Source organism: Cibotium barometz, chromosome 49, assembly GCF_041138505.1.
Source record: "Cibotium barometz isolate CiBa-2024 chromosome 49, ASM4113850v1, whole genome shotgun sequence".
NCBI classification, from domain to species: Eukaryota; Viridiplantae; Streptophyta; class Polypodiopsida; order Cyatheales; family Cibotiaceae; genus Cibotium; species Cibotium barometz.
Window position 1 is genome coordinate 2,066,565 of NC_141094.1, and position 18,069 is coordinate 2,084,633.

The following is an 18,069-nucleotide window of genomic DNA, read 5'->3' on the forward strand; positions in this document are numbered from 1 at the left end:
TAGCAAGGTCGGTTGAGGTCTTGACCAGTCTCGGTTTGATTTAAATGGTGGTGAGCTTCCGGTACGGTGGATGAGGGACTAAGGAAGCGGCCTATGAGTGAAGTGTTAGGTGACCTGCGAAGGATCCTAGAGGGTGCTGACCATACGGTGCTCGAGCTCTGGGTCACCCAAGATATCCACACGTGCGTCGTGGAAGATATTGAAACAAGGAGTAAGAGTTGTTTTCTGAATTCGGGTATGGATCTGGTTGATTGACCTTGTTGGTCCTCAACGAATGAGTCCATGGCTCTTTTATATGGATCTATTGGTTGATCTTGCTGATCTTCAATGAAGATTCCATTTTGATTTTTATATGTGAATATATTGCCGGGTACTATGAGCTGGGAACTATCGAAAAGACCCCTGAGTGGACAGGTGGTGAGCGTTTTGCCAATGATGCCATAGGTACATCGATGAAGGAAAAATTAGAAATTAGGATTCAATCGGATATTTTGGAGGATTATGATCAATGATACTATAGTTTCATTAAATGATTGTTTTAAAGACAGATGAATCTGTGAAAAAGACAATTTTATATTGGATGTGTAGGTGGTGTGACTAGTTTTAAGTTTGCATGAATATCCAGCTAGGGGGCTTGAGAACTCTTTTCCCTGGTACCCCGGACAAAATGTAACCAAATTCTTAAATGGATCCCATCACTACAGTGGTTGGGCGGCTGGCTAACGGGACCGGGGTTAGGCTGGACTGATGGATCCATGTAAAAGGAGACTCAATTCTGTTATGGTACGATACATGAAGTAAATCCCGGATAAAAATTGTTCTATGGAAAAGGATCAACGGATGTGCCTCTCAATGAGGGAAAAACCGTTGGTCTCTATGATCCAAGTGCAAGTCTTTTCCTTGATCTGACTATGGGACTTACAGGTTCGGTCAGATCAGTTCTGTTAGTTAAGGCTCTTGACTACGTTAGAGTAAATTTATCCTGGAGAAATCGCCCGTGCTTTCCGGGCGAGGGAAGTTTTTTCGGGTTTGGTTTTGGAAGAACCGATGGATTAGTCTCTTGTCCGGATATCCGTTGGGTGAGGGTTCGAGTGAGGGACCTTGCCCCGCGCAAGAAGTGCTACTTCCGCTACTAACACCCCTGAATTGCGGTGGGGACAGGGATCTTTCAGCTAGTATCAGAGCGAATTGGCTAAAGTGAATCAACCGAGAAGCCAAAAATGTCAAAAATTTATGAAGTAACAGTAAAAAGTTAGAAATGTGTGATGAAATTTATACAAATTGATATTCAGACTGAAATTCATAATTTAGTAATTATGTCTTCAGATGGAAGTCCACAATTGCATGGAATCCGTGACTTGCTTGAGGCCTAGACATGATGGTATTTACCTTAAAAGGAACTCGAATGGGCATTCACTCCAGGATGAGGAGCAACCAAGTGTGGCAAGGCTTAGAATGAATGTGTGAAAGTTGGAATGGACCTGCGCTCACAAGCGTACGGTCGTGGCACTATCAGGAAGGGATTTTTCAAATGTGACTGGCCTACTGCAGACCTGACAGCCAGCCTGGCAGTACAAAACTCTCCTTATTTAAATGCACTTTAATGCATTAGGAACTCAATGGAGTCTTCTTGGGCCCTTTTATTTGGCAGTTTAAGGAAGTCAAACCTTTTCTCTTAAGAAGAAACGTTTTCTAATTTGAAGCTTCAAAACGGCTACTTTAATCGAATTTGAATTTGGGGGGGAAAATGGAATTTAAAATCTAGCGGATAAAACCATATCATGTAACATATCTATGGAAAGCTCTTGATGCGTAGATCACAGATCTGTAATCTCCGCTCAGATCGGAGCTTGTATGTAGAAGTTATGGAGGTCCGAAAATTGTAAAATTGCCCCCCCCCCTTTTTGGGGGAAAAAGTGCACCCTTTGACCACTCTTACACCTCTCTTACAAACCAATGGTTTTTGCTTACATGGCGGGCTCCTATTTGTCAAAAAGTTAAACGTTTCCATAACCTCATGGCAAATTAAAGGGCCCAAGAAGACTCCATTGAGTTCCTAATGGCACATGCGGCCTAATTAAATGCTATTAAACTAATTTTAATACTCCTGCCAAATTCAGGCAACAAATCTACCAAATTTGGGTTGCAGGTAGAAGGAACGGGCATGTCAAAGTTGGAACGGGCGTTCCTCCCTGAACTTGCCACATGGATGTTTGACTCTTAGAGATACTTGGCAGAATGGAATGTCTTTTGGGAACCTCTCCAAGCACCTTCGCAGGGTCTTTTAATGTTTTTATTTTTACAAGGAGCTAGTGTAAGGTCCCTCCCAAGCCATGTATGTATGTGTCTCTTTTAATATAGATTTCAAGAAGGAAAGAGAGTGCACCTAGAGAAGAGTTAAGGCTAGAAACATTAGGAAAGTTTTAGAATAAAATTATTAAGAGTTAAGGCTAGAAACATTAGGAAAGTGTTAGAATAAAATTATTAGCTCCAAAAATCCTAAAAGAAATAAGAAGGCAAGAATAGTTTTATTAAGAGATAAGTATCTCCAAAATAGAAATTCGAATTTAGGTGATAAGAGGTCATATTTAGAGTACTTTTACATATTTAGAGTCCATGCATACTAAAAATGTGGAAAAACAATGCGTTTCTAAAGATCGCGCGTTTGTGGCTAGCTCATGTGGGATAATTTAGAATAAAATTATTAAGAGTTAAGGCTAGTTATATTCCTATCACTCCACAAAGGAAGACAACATTGAAATAGCAAGAACTACTTCAGAGAAATTTGCCCCCATTGTTTTTTACTATGAATTCTGCAGATTCAGAAAACTGTGAACATCTTGCTCAACAATATTCTTATCCCCAATATTTTCAGCAACATTTTCCTCTAGATTCTATTCTTCAATATTAGGGCCAAACTTCTTGATAAGGCTATCCACCTTAGCATCCAGCAAATCAGAGTAGTTCTTGATTGAACTTCTTCTTGAAACCCCAAAACAATCATCTTCAAAACATTATCTAGTCATCTTCAGCTTAGGAACTTTCTTTCCCAAAGTGATAATCGAAAGTTGATACTAATCCGACTTTCTTATTAGCTAAATTGGTGTAGAAAAAGACTTATCATTCAATATTGACTTCTTGCTAGATTTATATGTAGATACAACCTCTTGCTTAGAATAACCTACATCTATCAAGTCTTTGATCACCTTATAAGACAACCCTCCAATTGCACATCTTTCACTTCCTAGCCTTCCTGAACATCCACAAAAAGTTTCTTAACTAGCGGCTCATCTTCATCTGATTGCTCCATCAGCACATTAGATTTATTCACTATGTAAAGAGGTCTCTTCAAAGAAAAATTTGCCCTCCTCTTTGACAACTCTTCAAACTCACAGATACTTTGTTTGCTTTGTGAAAAATAGCTACTAATATTGGAGCTAAACGTTAATTTCTTGAAGATTTCCTCTTTCCCCAAAATCTTAGCATGTAAACAAAATGCCCAATTCATTGGATTTTTATGTTCTTTCTAATGCAGAATTCTAAAATTGTCCTTAGACATATAACTTATCTTTACTAAGAGAAGAACTCTCTCTAAGTACCAGACTAGTTAATGTGAACTTTGTTGATATCAAAATAATTATAATTGCCCTCAGGATTCCAAAATTCCTTCAACATGACATCTTCACAACATCTCTCCCATTTATCAAACCCTTCATTTGGCAAATTTAACACTTCAGACACAGTTGATGGAGTAAAAAGCACTCCTTGTTCAATCTCCATCTAAGTTCACTACAAGCTCTTCAATTGGCTAGGTGCATAAATATTCACCTTCCACTTGACTTTGCTACTACAACCTCTTCAATTGGGTAAGTGCATAAATATTCATGTTCCATTCCTCCCAAGCCAATGAGCATAATGATAAAGACCAATTGGGTAAGTGCTACCTGATTTGTCTCTTTAGTAACATCCAAAACACACTTGAAATCTTGGAATGGTAACATAAGCTCTATAGTGACCTTCTTCGTCTACCCCGATCTGTCACTAGTTTGTGACGTGTCCTCCTTGGTTGAGCTAGGCATAGCACCTTCATTCTAATCAATTTTCTCCAAGCCAAGAAATGTATTGTCCACAACAAGAAGCCACATGAGCAAAGCTAAATTATCCCACATGAGCTAGCAAAGCCAATGTTGTACTCACCCATATAAAAGGGGTCATTTCAAGCAATGGAAGTACATAAGCATCTTAAGCTTCTCTATGAGTGCAAGTTAATCTATCTTGCAATCTAATTAGCTTAAGTGAAATTCTATTTCAAGCAATGGAATTACATAAGCATCTTAAGCTTCTATATGAGTGCAAGTTAATCTATCTTGTAATCTAATTAGCTTAAGTGAAATTCTTAGCTAGTATACACACACACACACACCATGTGTTCATCTAGGTATAACCCACCATAGATTAGGTTAAGTGTATTTATGCATTTAGGGTTAGCAAGCTTCCATAGCCATTGCTTAGACCACCATGTTTCTTAACATGGTATCGGATCCTCCCCTTTCCTCTTGAGCTTGTCCATTAGCTACAAACTAGATTTCCTTAGCTCATTAATCCCATTGCATTACCACTAATCTCACTAATCCCAAGCTTATCTATAATATTGAGAGAGTGGTTAAGATTGCAAGGCTTGAATCTAGTCATTCTCTACACCATTTTCAAAGCCCTCTTGACCACATCTCTCCCACACCTAGGCGAATTACTACACTAGAGGATTTTCATCAAATTCACACTGCAATACCCAATTTTCATCGATTTGCATCAACTAGTTTTTTCCTCTATTATCCTAGCACACACAAAATTGGGTCAAGCACTCTTAGGTGAGCTTGGAGCATGGTACAAGGAGCTCACAAACCGAATTTGAGCATGTTCCATCATCCATGGGGTTGAGCATATCAGCAAGAAAACTAGTCACACGGGTTTTGGAGCATATTTGATCTTTTGGGGCTGATTTGAGCTCTGGAGATCTTAAATGTGCCACTTGTTCATCAATGGCAAGAAAATTATGCAAAAATCCCCATCACAATTGCTTTCCACAAGCTCAATTGAAGCCTCCAAGTTTCAGCCCTGCTAATCACCAATTTTCTCATTTAATTCACTATAATTAAGATGTGATTAGTGAAAATTGAGCCAATCAAAGTTAAAATTATAAAATTAGGATTGTATTACCTTTAGGGAATCTTTTTTTACATTGAAAACCTCTTACATTACACATTTTTCATCACTTTTAGTTACTTTGCACTATATTTTTCACTATTTTAGCATTTTCTACATCAAAATAAAAACTCTTTGCATTATTCATCATCCACATTGCACCCTAATCCTTCTTTTACATCATATCACTAAGGTTTTTAAGAAAGTACAAACATTGCCATAGAGACTTGTCTCACAAGCTCATGGTAAGAGACCCTTTCACATGGCATTGAGCAGCATTAAGGGCAAGTGCATTGGGGAAGGGACACACACACCTGGACAAATCACCTCATAAAACATAATGTGATTGCACAAAATGTTCTCCTAAGCATGCCAAAAGCACAGATGCATGAGGTGGCCACATGCATGGTACTCACACATAAAAGCATATGTAATGAAGCACAAATGGAACTTATGGAAGAAGAATTAAAGCATCAAGAATAAGCAAAAGAAAAAACAACAAGCACAAGAGGCAACAAAGACAAAGTCCACACCAAAGACACAATGAAGAAGACAATGCTAAAAGGTGGACATGAAGATAATCAAAGGACAAGCAGTCAAAGGCCAAGAGTCAAGAAAAAGAGAAAAGACCAAGGGCCAAGAAGCATTCAACAATGCGAAGAAAGAGAAGAAGGAGATGACATTGACATGAAGCATGAAGTTAGCAACAATGAATCTTTATCAAATAAAAGAAAAGGAGATCTTAAGCAAGTAGCAACACTAGGAAACAAAGGATCTACCAACCACTACCCTAACCTAATCAATTCAGATGTTGTAAGTCACCAAATGAGTAGGCAAATCTATGTGTTTATAAGCATGCTTTACCACCTAAGAGTAGCCAGAGAGCACCTAAGGGAAATGATGCGAATGTAAACACTCCTAACCACCTCAGAGTAGCTAATCAAGCACCCAGGGGGGGAGATGTTCCATGTCCAAGTCCAAATGTCAATCCACCTATACCACCTATACCACCTACATTATGGGGAGGTGAAGTATTTGTAAAGCCGCATTTGACCACCTTGCGATAGCCTAAGAACATGGCACTAACGGGGGGTGTTGAGAAATGTGATGCCATTGAGCAGCACAAGGAAGAGATAGGGAGTCAGTTGAGTAAGCCAAAGAAGACATTGTTCATCAAGAAGCCATATGAGCAAAGCTGAATTATCCCACATGCTAGCAAAGCTAATGTTATTACTCACCCATATAAAAGGGGTCGTTTAAAGCAACGAAAGTACACAAGCATCTTAAGCTTCTCTATGAGTGCAAGTTAATCTATCTTGCAACCTAATTAGATTAAGTAAAATTCTTAGTTAGTATACACACACACCATGTGTTCATGTAGGTATCATCCACCATAGATAGGTTAAGTGTGCGTATACATTTAGGGTTAGCAAGCTTCCATAGCCATTTCCCAAGGAACCATGATTCTTAACATGGTCCAACTGTAGCAATTAAGCCGACTTGAACATCTCCATTTTTCCTAACCAGTGGATTAGGTCCCACGAATGCCTTCAGTCAAAAACCATTAAATGGCTTATCAAAACTCAATTTGCCATGCAAATCAGATAATCAGAACGTTCCCTGACCTAACACCTCTGAAATTAGAAAAAGGACCAAGATATCTCAGCATAACTAGATCACCTTCCTTGAATATTTTAACTTTATATTTTGATTGATCCAAGCCTACCTTCTTTGCTAGATAACATTAGAAATATGGAACTTAGAACTCTATCTTTGTCCAGCTTCAACAACTGCTGGCTCATTCTATGCACCATAGACTCCTTTGATAATAGCCTCTCTCTTGACATCTTCAAGTGCCATTTTGACATGATTATAACTAAACTAAACCCATCTAGAAAACTATACATCTCATGACCAATAAATAACATCTAACAAAGTGTCATAAAATGGCAATGGAAATCGATTTGAAATTGTAGCTGCATTCAGTTTCCTCTAATCTACACAAACCTGAATTTTTCCATTTTTCTTTAGAACTACTACAATGGGAGATAACGTATTAACTTTATCCAAAGAGTGAAAAAATCCCACCTAAAGCATCTTGTACAATTCCTCCTTGACTTGTTGAGCATAATTTGGATTCATTTTGTACCTTTATTGAACAATTGGTACTGCATCCTTCTTCAGATCAATCTGATCCTGATAGAACTTAGGATCAATTCCCTATATGTCAATGTAACTCCATGCAAAAACATCTCTAAACTTTGGCATTATTCTTGAATTATCCCTCCACATGGACCCTAACTTTGACTATCTTTGTATTTTCCTTTGAACCCAAATTCATATCATGCAAGTCATCCTCTTTGACTTTGGAACTTTTGCTAAGATTTTCCTAATAAGCTTTGTCATCCTGAATGTCAAATGAATTTTTTGAATTTTTTCACCTGAAACAAATAGCTTTTGAATAATCTCCTCTTGGTCTTTGTCTAAAAAGGATAAAATTTTTCACATGAAATAGACAAATTTAAATAATATCCTCTTAATCTTTGTTTGATGTTTCATTGTTCAACACATCTATATCTTTGACTTGATACCCCTACACAACAACATTAACCATAAAAATAAGTACCAATGAAGGATTCAACTTCAAGAACTACTCTTCTTCATCATCATCTATCTCAGCTACCATATTTATCCCTTGAGCTTTCAAAGGTCTGCTGGTGGCTGCATCTAACACTTGCTTAGGTATCATAGACAGGTGAACTTTCTTCTTGCCCTGCCTATATACCACCTTCTCTATTCCCCAATCCTGCTTGATCTTCGATGATCTTAACAGGGTCTCCCCAAGAGAATTGGATATGATTTATCTAGGTCTTCCAATCTGAGAGCCACAAAATTGATTAGAGAACTCAACCCTATAATAGTAATCTTTTCTCCCTTAACTATCCCCAATGGGATGCAATCTTCTCTGATTTGCCATTCTAACCTAATAAGGGGCCAAATCCATCTTCTTAAATGTAGATTTAGGTAATATATTGACTCCTAAACTACCATCATAACAAGGCTCCTTGAATAACTCTTTCCCTGATCAGCACCTTAAGGTTGGTACCCTATATTACACATCCTCTGAGAGGCAGTATGGTAGAGCTCAAAATTTTCTTTATATCCTGACGATCTAATACTTTCTTTGTAAAAGGTGAAAAACCTCTCCCCAACTAATTCTCTATCAATTTCTCAACCAACTAATGTCTAAAAGCTAGCACCAAGGATAACATCTGATCCAAAGTTACCTGAATTTGGTTCTTCAGTAACGCCTGATAAAACTCACATATCCCATTGGAAAATGTGTTCTTGACTTTTTCCTTCCATCTTCTTATGAGCCTTTTGAATCTCCTTCGACACTCCTTGTTTGATTTCCTTCTACTTGCTCCAATCCATACACACGAGCCTTCTACTTGCTCCAATCCATACACACGAGCCTTTGCATCAGTTCTTTGCACATCATCCAAAATTGATCCTTAGGACCTAGTAGTAGCCATCAATTGTGCTCAATCTAATGAATCAGAACAATCCTCTATCACCATATATGTAGAACAATCACAGGTTGGGGCATGATCTATAAGATCTACTTTGATTGTTTTAGCAACCATTGCCTGAGTCATTGCCTCTTGGACCTACCGTTTAATAGATTTTGTTAGCAAGTGTCCATCTGTATTTTAATCATTTTCTTTTGAATCCCATCCCTCCACTATTACCATATTTACTTGAGTGTCGGTGTCTAGGCACTTACATGGTTCCAGACCAACTAGTCGCTCTTGAAGAGCGGCGATTAACAACGCAACTGTGCCCAATACGATAAGCCAGCATTGGCATGTTAAGCTACCTATTTGCCTAAGCTTGGGGAGTTAGTCGTGACTGCAAGAAGGTTAGTTCCTAGGTCCGTTCTTTCATGATTTTGGAAAGAAGTTCACGTCCAGATAGGAATGCAGTTAACACAAAATGGATACAAAATAGACAGAACTATGCAGTGCAAAATAGATACGAGTTAGAGACCAACCCATGAGACATTCTTCAACATTAGATTGAACTCTCAACAATACAACATATTGGCCAACTCAGCTCATGAACTTCTCAACTCAACTATCCACTTAGTTCTCTCTCCTCTCAGCCACACATATGGGAAATAATCCCCTTTGCTACTTACATCCATCCAGGTACTACCCATTTGTAAGAAATTGTTAAACAAGGTTGTTATTACAAAGCAAGAAAGCTTAACCCATAATAGTTTGTTACACAACAAGATAATCTGGATGGTGATCTGGGCGGATGGGTTGGTTGGCTGCCACACCTAGCGATCACAATGGACGTTGTGTCAGTGCGAAGCCCACAATTATTGTTACCTTGAAAATTTTTAAAATTTTCAAGATCCGGATTGTCTCTGACTCTGGACCATGTCGTCTAGATGGTTATGGCTTGTTCCATCTACCTTCTTCCAATTCAGCCTCTATTACCATGCACCCTAACACAAAAACTATTGGTTGGTCTTGGGCATACCTAGGCTCATATAGGCACTTTTCTTGCTGCTCACCCAAGCGTGCCCGAGCCCTATCCTTTTGTCTGCCCATTTGAATTGCACATCGATGGGTCGTGCCTCTGAGTACTTTGCTTTAGCTCTTTTCATAGTATCTACTGCCATGTTGGATACAAAAGTGTGGGGCTCTGCCTATTCTGGAGTGATGGCATTGTCTTCAAAGACAGTCTGCTCTAGCTCTCTTGGCTCTCTTCTCCCGTCAGCTCCACTTCCACCCATAGGGTGGTCTTTTGGTGGATGGTTCTGATCTTGGTGTCCCCTTTTCTCTATCTACTAGATGATTCCATTGGTGAGGGGAACTAACAGTGTTTCTCTTTGAATGAGTTGTTGCCTCCTCATCTAGATTTGTGAGTCATAAGATCCCACTGCTTCCCCACATGGCTCTAGATCCAGGGGAAGGGCTTCAGCCTTGTTTTACTTTATTGTTCTACTACCTGGAAGCTGCTTTGGCCCTGACCTACCACCTTAGGCTCTTCCAACTAGTTCATGAATTTTTTGATGTCATCCTAGTTGGAAGGCCTCATGGCACCCGCTTGTTGTGCCGATTGCACTTGATTTTACATGCATTTGAGGGCGGTCTCCTTCTAGGCCCTTAGGCTCTTTTGGCCTAGTTCTTCCTACAGTTTTCATTGCATGTATTCCCATGCCCTCTTCTCTCTTTTGGCCCAGCTTTGGAAGTCTTGAAGCATCTTTTCCTTGGACTGTACTTCCTCATCATGGGCTTCATGACCTCCATTTGTTCTGCCTTTTTCTAGATGTCTTCATTTGCTATCGTCGTCAAAGTGACATTCAGCTCGTTGACGTTCATCTTTCCACCTTTGCCTATGGTTTCCCTTGTAGGTGTAGATGTTTCCACTTCCTTCTTCAGTGCCTTGATGATCTTGCCATCCTAATTTTGTTGCTCTTTGAATTCTTCAATGAGGGCTTCTAGTTCTTCTATCTAGACCCTTAGAGTAGCCTCATCATTTGCCTTCTCTTCCAGCTTCTTTGTGGCTACCCATTCTCCTTTAACTTGTTTTCAAGGATAAGATCCATTGCTGAGCTAGTCCATAATACAATCTCTTTCCCTTTCTGTTTAGTACATGCATGCTCCTTTAACTCACTTTCAGAGGGATAAGATCCATTTCTAAGCCGGTCCATAATACAATCTCTTTCCCTTTCCGTCTGGTATAGTATTGACTTTTTCCCTTCTCCTTTCAGGACTATGAAACTCTTATTCTAAGAATCTATTTCATGCTACACTGCTCATTTTCCTTGTACATCTCCTCTTCTCTAATGGTGCCTCCTCTGCTCTCTGCTACTAGATTCTTTGTCCACTCCACCAATGGGCTGGTGCTTCTAAGGCCTTTGCTAGTTCTGGGCCTGATGTCAAAGCTGGATCCAGATGTCCGGACCCTCCATCTAGACTTTTGTCTCTTGAATGGTGGGGAGCTAACTTTTTGCAAAAAGTGTGGGTGCTTGCATTATTGCTATTAGCTTTTCCAAATAAGGTCCCCACACCTCTTTAAGGTTATTCATTGTGTGACCCTCCCATTGCTCCATTCTTTCTACATCCATCTTGTAAATTTATGGAAATTCTTCTGTATCCCCAGTGCTACTAATCTCACCTCTCCTTTCACCAGCTCCACTTTATCTTTGTCAATCCTATCTTGGACATCCCTTATGATCTTGATGTGATCCTCACAAATCAAGGCGACTTGTCCCTCCATCCTTACTTGCTTTCCTTGCTTGCTTTTCTATGGTATGATCTAACTCCTCTTGCATCTACATCATTTCTTGGTTCTTCCTGGGCCATATTCTCCTTCATTTCCTCCATTTGCTTCTTCAATTCTTTATTGGCCTATTGGAGCTCCTTGATCTATCTCTGCATGTTGTCCATTTGCCCAACTTCTGCCCTTCTCCTACGTAGCTCCTCCTATAGGGGTTCCTACTAGCTCATCATATTCTACAAGGCAACATCCTTGTCTTTGATGATGATTTATAGTTTCATCATTTCATTCAACCCATTGTTCATGCAACGTTGTAGATAATGTAGGGCTCCCTACACCCATTCTGTCTCAATCGTATCTGGAATGCTTGCTTGAGCTTGCACTGCTTGTGCCGACATGGGTGCAGAGAGTCCTGGGTATGGAGGTTGCGTCTCCAGCTGTAGGTTGGCAATGGAGGTGGTCTCTTGCTCTGCTGCTCCAACCTCTCGGACAACACTAACTTGCCTAGGTTGGCCAAGTCCTCCTTCAACTATCAGCCACTTGATACTTTCATTTCTCTGCCTGGCGCCCTCCTTGGAAGTCTTCCTCTTTTCACCGAACTTATTCTCCCCAAATTCAACACTCTTTTCTTTCCATGTCCCAAAGTGGCTTGATCCTCCTGAGGCTTTTCAAAGGGCTTTGAGCTTTCTAGCTTCCCTGGTGCATTATCCTGACCCTCCTCCTTATCCTTCTTAGCTCCTGGTTGGGCCTTTCCTTTAAACAATGCATACAGATATGGCCCGATCTTCATCTTTGTACTGGGCTTGGTGAGCTTTCCAATCTGTTCCTTTAGGTTGTGATAAAGTACTTTTGCCCAGGCCACTCTTATGCTAGCTTTAGCAGCCCCTTCACCATTCTGAAGGTTTTTTTAGACATACAATAAGGCTTGTGGGTGAAATTTATCATCTCCACCACAAAGTGCATCTGCTTTTGCCTGTCTTCATTTGTTGTGCTTGTTATTTTGTACTGCTTGTCTCTTCCCTCCATCGGGCTGAATTCTTTGATCAAGTCATCATCCTCCTACAGGCTTAATCTCCACTTCTCCCTCTACAAAATATAAAGGACTGAATTCCCTATTCTTTCCTGAGGGCAGTGTGATGATGCTTGATTTACGGAGCTATTCCAACTGCTCCCCAGCTCTGAAATTGTTCTAGATCTCCTCCCAGGGTATCTTCATGAACTGCGTCAGGCCCATCTTCTCTAGCCATTCTGCACGCTTATCTTCCTCCTTGTACAAGGTGGATGACAGATACTCGAATTCCACCATCTTGTCAGAAAAGAGATAGCTAGGGCTGAGAGAAAGAAGGCTAGGCCGAGGATACAATTGCAATTCATTTATTCTACGCCCACGGTCCTCATGCTATCGCTGCAGCTGGACTTACCCTCGACAACAACATTGATGGCACAGATGGGCAGGGTAGCTTGCCACCTCCAAATCCACAAGCCTCTTCACCACCACCCCCTCCTCCACTGCTATCAAGACCCTTGTATACATCTCCCCCACCACCCCCCTCAAGCACCTCCACACTTCCACTTTTTGGTGCCCCAACTTCTTCTCCCCCCCTTCACTTTCCCACTCCACCCCCATCATCCACACCCCCTGCGCCACCTTCACTATCCCTTAACTTAGGAATGCACACAACATTCAGGGATGTCCCCTCCACCTCCGCTAGACCCCCACCTTTCCTCGACGCGAGCCTCACCACTTGATCTTCATCATCGACAGCCCCTCCACCCTCATCGCCGGCTCCACCACCCACCAATCCACCACTCGAAGAAGGGGATATCTTGCCACCACCACCATCGAGTGCAAGGAAGTCGACCCTCCGCCAAACCCTTTGAATTGGCACGATCCCCTAGACCACATGGAGTTCGAGCAGGACATCGCCTTCCTGCTCGGTCAACAGCTCCAACATCACCCCATCACCCATATCACCGACCACCTCGATCTCCATGTCCTCCGAGCATACCTTGATCCCAAGAACATGACATGGAGGCATGATCACCCACCTTGAACCCACGGTGGCTACCATCAACCACTAGCCACTGCTCGTCCCATCACCTTCGATCTCATAGGCAAAGTAGCCGATGCTCATCCCATCACCGGCCACCTGCCACTGCTCATCCCATCACCTTCGATCTCATGGGCGAGTAGCCGACCTAGCGATGACCCTTCCTCAACGACCCTTTATTTGGAAGATCTATTGCAATGCACCCCGCGCATTGAGGATCAACCTGGATTATCTCCTTATCCATAGACGGTGGGCCTGGAAAACTTTCCATGATGAATAGCAAAAGAACTCGAAGTTGCGATTCAACCTCCCCTAGTTCGTCGCACCCCCGTCACCACAAAATGCTTGTATAGAAGAAACCATGGTTAGGTGCTTCAACGATTTCATCTGCCCGTACGACTAGGTCCCAGACCCAGTGGTGATTGCCACCATCCACTTCTTCAACCTTATCATCACTTTGCTAGAGTCCTTCTCGACATCGGACCACTACTTTGAGGGAGCCCAAGGCCTCGCCTTTGACATCAACAAAGGGCCCACACTCAAGCACTTGTTTGGCTACAATGAATGCATCATGTGGATGCCTGCTTGGCGGCTCCAGACTTTCGAAGATATGATGGAGATGACATTCTGGACGAGATACCGCATCTTCCATCATGCCCCTTCTCCCGCTCCTACCTCACGATGGGACTTCGTCCCCACATACTCTATCTACTATAGATAGCTTCTTCGACCAGTTCCAAGGACGGACCTGCAAAACAATCGGGAAGAGGATATGTTAACCACTCTGGTTAACATGACCATTCACGCAGCTACCACACTACCTTTGTAATCCATCTTTTTTGTAACCGTGCTAAGCGCCAATTGTAAATGAGACAAGGAATGACTGAGCTTGTGGCTTGTTTAATGCCGGTCATAAGGAATTTATGTACATAGAGCTAGTTAAACTAGGAAGACTAGTTTTGGGCCCCTATTTATAATTAGGCAGCCAGCCATTGTAAAAAGTGAGCTCATGTATATAAGACATTTTATGGAATATGAAAAGGGACAATCCCATTTGTCTCAATTGAGTCTTTCCTTCTATCCCTCTCACTCTCTCTTGAGCTTATGGTAGTTTGCTTGCTTGTGATGCTTGCATGCTTGTGATTGTTGGTGTATGTGAATAGGAATGGTGTTGCTCTCTCTTCTCTCATTCTCTCCCTTCTCATTGCTCTCCACCTTGTCTTGTTTGCATACGATTGGCATGAGGTAGATGTTGAGCTCTCCATAGCTCCTTCCTTGTTGCTCCTATCTAGCTTACTTGGATATCTCTTTGGGTGACACAAAGAGAGTGTAGATTGAGCCCCTAGCAGCATCAAATCAAGGAGTTAACCCTCATAGGGTGTTGACCATGTAAGATTCCTCCCCCAAACCCCTTTTTGATGTCTAGTATCTTCTTCTATAATCAATCCCTCTTCAGAAATATAAAAGACTTGTTTCTAACTGTTTTAACCTAGAGAGAGAATATATTCTAGAGAGAGAATATTCAGATTTTTAATATTTTTGGATAGAAAATTATCTCATCTTATTAAAATAAGTTTCCCTCAAACAGAAATTCAAAAAGAACTTTCCAATGTGCAATTGGAATTAATTGGAAATGTGTATAAAGGACCTTAGTCTAAGGGTCTAGATTTTCAGAAATTTTTGGATTATGGTCCAATTAAGGTTCCTATGGACCAATAGCATCAATCCATGTGTAGGGAGGAGATAAATCCAATTTGAAAAAGAAGATACCCAAAAATGAGTAAATACTCACATAAGATGAAGAGTTGAAAATGTACAAGGTTTATTAGTAAAAAATTATGAGCAATATTAAAAGTATGACATATGTAAGGAAGAGGAGTTCTTTAAAGGAGGTGCATATTTCACATAAGATGAAGAGTTGAAAATGTACAAGGTTTATTAGTAAAAAATTATGAGCAATATTAAAATATGTAAGGAAGGGGAGTTCTTTAAAGGAGGTGCATATTTCACATAAGATGAAGAGTTGAAAATGTACAAGGTTTATTAGTAAAAAATTATGAGCAATATTAAAAGTATGACATATGTAAGGAAGGGGAGTTCTTTAAAGGAGGTGCATATTTCACATAAGATGAAGAGTTGAAAATGTACAAGGTTTATTAGTAAAAAACTATGAGCAATATTAAAAATATGACATATGTAAGGAAGGGGAGTTCTTTAAAGGAGGTGCATATTTCACATGCTTGAATGAGTTTTAAACTCATAAAAATTGAGATATTTCATCTCTCCTCTCTCCTCATTCAAGTCTAGTTCCAAAAAGTTAGCTTAACTGACCTAAAAATGGTCAAATATTGACCAAACTGATTTAGAAAATTCTAGAATCAATTTGTTTGGTTAGGAGCTCAATTTTTCCTATAAATAGAAGCCTCACCCTTGTTGAAAAATATATAGTGTTTATGCATCGTTACTCTACTCCACCTAAGCCAAGAACTGTGAATTCATTTAATAATTCACTAGTTTTTGGAGCTTCCCTCTTTCTTCAATCCCCATTAGTGGCTCCATCAACATACTTAACCAATTGATTGGTTGGGGGCCTCTACCGTGAACAAAGAATCAAGCAAGTTGTAAGGTAATTAGTGAATATTGATCTTTCTATCATTTCTCAATGTTTCTCTCTTCTCAACCCCTCTCAAGCTTGAGAAGTTTAATTGGTATGGTTTTTTTTTAAATGCTATTGAAGTTTGAATAGTAGTGAAGAGTTACATAATTTAATAAATGCTATTGAAGTTAATTTTCATTTATGTTTAAATTCTAATGATTCTTATGTAAATTCTCTCTCTCACTCAAGAAATGGTTATACTCATGACCCGTTCTCAATCCAAATCAAGCTTTCATAAAGCTTTTCCTTAACCCAAGATTAAGCTATGCTTGAGGCCAAATTAATGGCTTTTTTCTATGCTTTTAGTTTATGTATATTGATGATTCAATCCATTATGGATTAATAATCCAATTAGAGATCATTTTAATTATTTCCTTAATGATAAGTATTATCCCTTAGAAAAATTGAGATTTATCAGTCATAGCAGCGGAGCTATGGCAAAATTTTTATAAAAATTATGCATAAAATAATCTCATTCAAAGCATAAAAAGAGGACTTCCTACCATATTCTAGGAATTATCATCCTAGATTAATTGAAAGAATTTCATTACAATCATGGAGAAATTGAATTTTAATATTATGCATAAAGGATAAGTTTTTATATCAAAAGTGTTATTTTTACCATTTTTATTTCATGCATAGAAGTATGCAAAATGGATAAATTTTTATATCAATTTTTACCATTTTTATTTCATGCATAGAAGTATGCATAATGGATAAATTTTTATATCAAAAGTGTTATTTTTACCATTTTTATTTCATGCATAGAAGTATGCATAAAGGAAAAATTTTTATATCAAAAGTGTTACTTTTATCATTTTTAATTTTCATGCATAAAAGTATGCATAAAAGAAAATTTTTATATCAAAAGTGTTACTTTTATCATTTTTAATTTTCATGCATAGAAGTATGCATAAAGGAAAATTTTTATATCAAAAGTGTTACTTTTATCATTTTTAATTTTCATGCATAGAAGTATGCATAAAGGAAAAATTTTTATATCAAAAGTGTTACTTTTATCATATTGGATTTCATGCATATAGGTATGCATAAAAGATATTCTTTTTATACTGAAAGTATGATTTTCCTCATAAATGGATTTTATGCTTAACTTAGATGCATAAGAGAAATTCTTTTATTCTAAAAGTATAATTCCCTACCAAATTGAAATCATGCATAAGAAGATGCATAAAAGATTGATTTTAATTTCGAAAGTGTTAGTCTCCTTAAATGGAATTTATGTATAAATAAATGTGTAGAGAAATCTTATATCAAATAAAAGAATTCTCTTTTTTTTAAAAAAAAAGATATGAAATGTGATAAGATGTGATAAGAGGTGTATGAGATGTGATAAGAATTGATAAGATGCGTATGGAAAGTGATAGGATGTGATAAGAGGTGTGATAAGAGGTGATAAGATGCTTATGAAATAAGTTAGGATGTGATAAGATGAATTAAGATGTGTATGGGGGGATGAGGTAAGAAGTGTATGTGATAGGATAAGATGTATATGGGTTGTGATAGGGCGAGAATGGATGTGATGTAAAAGATTAGATGTGAAGGTATATGGGGTTATATAAATGGGAATGTGAAAATGGATGTATGTATGTGGATGTGTGGATATGGAGATGGGAGTGTGGATGTATGAACATGAAAATGGATATATGCATGAAGATGTATATGCATAGATGTAAATGTGGATGTAGATGTGGATGTATAGATGTGAATGGATGTGGATGTATAGATGTGAATGGAAATGTGGATGTGGATGTATGTGAATGTGAATGTAGATGTGGATGTATGTGAATGTGAATGTAGATGTGAATGTGGAATGTGGATGTATAGATGTGGATGTATGGGAAT